The sequence below is a fragment of the Rhamphochromis sp. 'chilingali' genome, assembly GCF_963969265.1.
Source record: "Rhamphochromis sp. 'chilingali' genome assembly, chromosome: 20".
Lineage (NCBI taxonomy): Eukaryota > Metazoa > Chordata > Actinopteri > Cichliformes > Cichlidae > Rhamphochromis > Rhamphochromis sp. 'chilingali'.
In genome coordinates this window covers 25,572,759-25,579,028 of record NC_137947.1, presented here as the reverse complement: position 1 = coordinate 25,579,028, position 6,270 = coordinate 25,572,759, and positions in this window count along the sequence as shown.

Below are 6,270 nucleotides of genomic sequence, written 5' to 3'. Positions count from 1 at the left end.
GCGGCAGCAGATGATGAATGCATGCAGTTTCTACTGGTATTTGTACAGTTGCTTTCAAACATTGCTGGAGTAAGGCTTCTGTGAAGATACAAGCCCAAACCAAGAGAGGCATTGTAGGTAACTGTAGCACTCAGTGTTCCCAGAATTAAACTTACACTCTAAGACCATGCATGTGGGCACGAGAAATAACTGAGATGTGCCAAAAGGTTTACAGAAAGTCAGAATAAAACTCCACATATTAGGCGCCAGGTTTTTCTCTCCTGGTCTTTGAACTCAAAATTATGTTCTAGTACTAGGCCAGAAATTTGGTTTGTGTGTGTGTTGACTTTCATAAGCTGTTATTTGTTATATTTCATGTCTCAAACTAGTATAAATTTCAAGCTTTTATGTTGCTAAGTCTTAACTCAAGTGTAACTGACTGGCTCCTTTAATACTTACCAGTCACTCATGATTCACTAATCATTTCAGAAGTCCAAAAAACAGTTTTTTCTGTAAATACATATAAATATTAAAAGAAAGAGCAGAAAATGTTAGATTTTATTTATTTATTTTTTTACACAGGGGACTGGACGATGTTAATCCTGGATGCTAGCCACTGTGTTCATTAATTTTTTTCACCTAGTCTGCACTTTACAGCACAATATTAATTTATGAGAGTCAGTGTAGAGCCATGTTCTAAGAGGATACTTGGTAAGAATGCAATGTTCACCATTAAGAAAATAAAAAAGTGCTATTCAACAGTTGGTGAGAAGTTTTCATCAGAGCTTAAATGTCAAAAAGCTGGTTGCACCACTGGCAACACCATAGTCAGTTAAAATCTAGGAACTGTGTGATAGATGTATAAAATTTCATGCTGAACTATCTAAATGTAAAAATATATATACAGTGGGGCAAAAAAGTATTTAGTCAGCCACCGATTGTGCAAGTTCCCCCACCTAAAATGATGACAGAGGTCAGTAATTTGCACCAGAGGTACACTTCAACTGTGAGAGACAGAATGTGAAAAAAAAATCCATGAATCCACATGGTAGGATTTGTAAAGAATTTATTCGTAAATTAGGGTGGAAAATAAGTATTTGGTCAATAACAAAAATACAACTCAATACTTTGTAACATAACCTTTGTTGGCAATAACAGAGGTCAAACGTTTACTATAGGTCTTTACCAGGTTTGCACACACAGTAGCTGGTATTTTGGCCCATTCCTCCATGCAGATCTTCTCGAGAGCAGTGATGTTTTGGGGCTGTCGCCGAGCAACACGGACTTTCAACTCCCGCCACAGATTTTCTATGGGGTTGAGGTCTGGAGACTGGCTAGGCCACTCCAGGACTTTCAAATGCTTCTTACGGAGCCACTCCTTTGTTGCCCGGGCGGTGTGTTTTGGATCATTGTCATGTTGGAAGACCCAGCCTCGTTTCATCTTCAAAGTTCTCACTGATGGAAGGAGGTTTTGGCTCAAAATCTCACGATACATGGCCCCATTCATTCTGTCCTTAACACGGATCAGTCGTCCTGTCCCCTTGGCAGAAAAACAGCCCCATAGCATGATGTTTCCACCCCCATGCTTCACAGTAGGCATGGTGTTCTTGGGATGCAACTCAGTATTCTTCTTCCTCCAAACACGACGAGTTGAGTTTATACCAAAAAGTTCTACTTTGGTTTCATCTGACCACATGACAGTCTCCCAATCCTCTGCTGTATCATCCATGTGCTCTCTGGCAAACTTCAGACGGGCCTGGACATGCACTGGCTTCAGCAGCGGAACACGTCTGGCACTGCGGGATTTGATTCCCTGCCGTTGTAGTGTGTTACTGATGGTGACCTTTGTTACTTTGGTCCCAGCTCTCTGCAGGTCATTCACCAGGTCCCCCCGTGTGGTTCTGGGATCTTTGCTCACCGTTCTCATGATCATTGTGACCCCACGGGATGAGATCTTGCGTGGAGCCCCAGATCGAGGGAGATTATCAGTGGTCTTGTATGTCTTCCATTTTCTGATGATTGCTCCCACAGTTGATTTTTTCACACCAAGCTGCTTGCCTATTGTAGATTCACTCTTCCCAGTCTGGTGCAGGTCTACAATACTTTTCCTGGTGTCCTTCAAAAGCTCTTTGGTCTTGGCCATGGCGGAGTTTGGAGTCTGACTGTTTGAGGCTGTGGACAGGTGTCTTATACAGATGATGAGTTCAAACAGGTGCCATTCATACAGGTAACGAGTGGGGGACAGAAAAGCTTCTTACAGAAGACGTTACAGGTCTGTGAGAGCCAGAGATTTTCCTTGTTTGAGGTGACCAAATACTTATTTTTCACCCTAATTTACAAATAAATTCTTTACAAATCCTACCATGTGAATTCATGGATTTTTTTTTCACATTCTGTCTCTCACAGTTGAAGTGTACCTCTGGTGCAAATTACTGACATCTGTCATCATTTTAAGTGGGGGAACTTGCACAATCGGTGGCTGACTAAATACTTTTTTGCCCCACTGTATATCCTCCGAGACCCAACCTCTTATTTTACGTCTATTTTTAATTTGTCCTGCCTAATTGGGATTAGTTAGGCATAAAAATTAAGCTTCATCGTGGATCAGAAAGGAGTATAATACGTTTATTTTATATAACATACAGTATAACACAATAAAGACAACAAGTTTTAAGCAAACTATAAAAAAATTTCATTGGGCAAAATGAAATATAAGGTTCAAAAAAGCCAAAATGTAATGTTCACATAATCAAATGTGAGGACCTAGGCTCTCAGAAAGCAGTTCAGTCTGGATCAAAGTCATAGACTGGCCAGCGTTTCCATTCCAGTTGCTACTAGAATTAAAACAAGACCAGGTTAGCATGTAAGCTGAAGTGTCTGAGAAGCCGTATTTTCTAATAAAAACAATTTAAAATCTTATCTGCATACTTTAAGTCCTCTTGTGGGAATTTTACCCTCGTATTATCATTAAGGAACTTAAAAACATTGTATTACAACCCTTTCCAAAAATATCTGCCCTGTAATTGAATTCCATGACTGATTGCATCAGACTAAAACTGGATGGTTTTGTTACTTCAGCTCCATGTTCTCACTAGATGAACTGCCTATTAGCAACCTTTGTCTCCCCTAATGAGATATTCTCTGCAAAATGTTAATTACTAAACACAGGGCCGAGTGGCTTCCAGTACTGACCCCATTCTGATTGAACTTAATAACAATTACTGTAGTTCCCTGCAAAAGTGGGTTAAGGGAAAATGAGGCTGTACTGTGACAAGCAACTTAACTATTGAAACAAAGGAAAAACCATGGTCCAATTTCATTTAAGAAAGACTTTAGAGCCAAAGTTTTCTCAGTTCAGCGTTATCTGACAATCATAATGATGCAGAAATTGTGTAAAACACACAGCTATGCATTTATTTTTATAGCCTGTGTAATGATTGTTTACACAAGTTTGATCTTTGTTTTTTTCTTGGATTGCTTGATTGTGTGTTTTTAGCTTAACGCATATGGCTATATTCTGTATTTGTACTGAATCCATGAATCCAGCGCTATGTGCTTTTTAATGGCACAGACCTCTGTTGGCTCAGCTATGAATAACAGTAATTGTTCAACCCACTCCCTGTCTGTTCTCTTTGTGCCCCTGCCAGCTGGCATCTGGAGGCCACCGACAATAATATTCACCCTCTGCCACGTCACCATGCCCCCTCCCCCCCCCCCCCCCACACACACACACACACACACACACACACACACACACACACACACACACACACACACACAGTATCACATGCCACTTTACTCTATCTACATGAATGGTCACATGACCCTCCAGCTGTGTACACACAATTCCTCAGTCATCATAGAAGTTTAGGCTGCACTTCGTTTTGGTCACACCTGCATTCATATGCACAAAGAACAAACACATATATTTAATGTAAACTGTGTACATCCCACATGCATTGTGGGAACGAAGAGGTCTACTAAGGCTAGTGTGTCACGCTGTACAATATGCATCTATTGACCTGTAAATACATAAAAGGTTGCTTAACATTGTTGCGTACAAATCCTGATTTCTGTAGCCATAGACAACTTCACTCGCGCATGCCTGCGTGTGCTATCACTGGCGCACACACATACACATACAAAGCTCTCCTCTGATACTCTCAACCCCCAGTCCAGCTTTTTCCAAATGATCTCATCAGATTAGCCCCAGATTGCTACCTATTACAGCCCCGCTACTTATTTAGCAATTTAGCTAGGGGGAAAATTGCCCCCGCTTGATGGCTAATTTTCAGAGGTGACATTTTACCACATTGGGCTGCAGTGCTCAGGGTGCACTGTTGTTGGATAGACAGGGGGTCCAGTTGTAGAGGAGCCATTAGGGCTAAATGATCCCCTCTGACTTGATTTACTGACGGGAGTCTTCACATTGTAAGTAGTGTGGACAGAGCACACTGGAAGGTGAGGGACATGAATGGTGGTGCTGTTGTTGCTTGGACCAAATGTGTTCAAACTTAATGCATCTCAGTCTTGTCTTGATCATGTGATACAGGTTCTGTTATGTCTACAGGTCTAAAGGTTTTTGGTTCCCTCCATTTTTAAAAAATAGTTTTTTTTGTGATCAAAGCTGCAGTATTGCACGATTAGCAGAATTTAAAATCTAACTATTCTATTTTTAAAAAAAAATATTTACTTAACTAAAGTTTTCTGCAAAAGTTTAGGAGTTTTTTTCCTTTTTTTTCCCTTTTTTTTTTTTTTTGCCTGTCCCGTTTGGCTCTTTTGCCATCAGAATTGTTGTCTAAAGGCAAAGAAAGATGCCCAACGGATTTACTTTACCAAATCGACCACCCCAGCCTTGCCGTAACGGTCTATTTGATTCACCTTTTATTGTTTATTTTATTTTATTTTCACTTGCTAAATACGGGACAGATTTGACTGGGGGAAAGAAAGGGGAGAAAGAAAGAGGGAAAGAAAAACAGTGGGGATGGGGATAAAGGGCAAAAAACAAAAACCAACAAAATAAGCAGACAAAAAATACATATATCGATCACCTGGATCACCTGTTGAGAAAGAAAAAAGAGAAAACAAGCAGAAGAAGCACGCTTGTATTAAAAGTTTCCTTCATGTAATGATCTGCTAGAGGGTGTGGGGGGGCCACATCCTCGTCCTCCAGGGCATGAAGCAGGTATGGAGGAGATCAAAACTCCAGACATCCAGAGGCCCTCAGAGCACAAGAGACCAAGGAAGACCAACAGAGGGGCAGCTGCGCCACTATCCCAGAAAGAGCTGAGGAGAGTCCCAGATGAGGGCTCACTCAGCAGCTGCAGAGCAGAAGTTAGGGGGTGTTGCAGTGACGTGCCTGTGAGCTCCGCCGGCAGCCAGCTGTGCCTGAGTGACCGAGCCCCAGGCCGAGAGGCCGATGGCACCCCACCCCCGAAGTGGCCCGAGCAGGCCCCAGGCTCCAGGCCCCGACAAGCAGCCACCAAGGAGTGAGCCGGTGTGTACCTGGACACCCATCCCTGGACACAAAGAACCACCAACGCACCGATGTCTGAGGACGTCTGCCACTGGTAGGGGAAGTGGTGGGGGGAGATAGGCCTCCAAACCTTGGAGGGCCTGAGATGTCCCCAGAGAGGTGGCGTCTGACACCCAACCTGACATATAGACACAGACATACAGGCACACACAGATACAGACATCCATTCCCACCCTCATGCTCTCATATGCAATTACTCAACACTCACCCAATGTGGAGACAGACACAAAGAGACACTGTACACACAATCACACTCCCCAAGCGTACTCTATACCCCAGGTCTAGGTACCCTTGCCCCTGGAGGGGGAAACTGCACCCAGACCCAGGTAGTGTTACCCTTTTCCCTGGGGTGGAGAGAAGCAGACTGCCCCGACTCCGCAGCAGCAGGGAGGCCCCACATTCCAGACCCCAATCGGACGGCCAACTCCTCCTCCCAGAGTCCCTGCTCCAGCAGGCTGCAGAGAACGGGGGTGTAGGAGTTTTTTTCCTGTCTCTCTTTGAGCTGGTGTCTCAGGTTCTATGCTTCCTAAAGCCAACAAATAGCCTTACTAGCCCAATTTCAGCCAGTCAGACACATCTTAAACAACAATTAAGTCTCTATAGGTATAGTATACAGTGTCAAAGTGGGACCAGAATACATATTGTAAGGTCAAAACCCTAAAATAACGGAGAGAATACCTCAACAATCAAACAACCCCCTTAGAGCAAGTAAAAATTGTTCACCCTGCTGAATGTATTTCATTAAAATCAGTTCT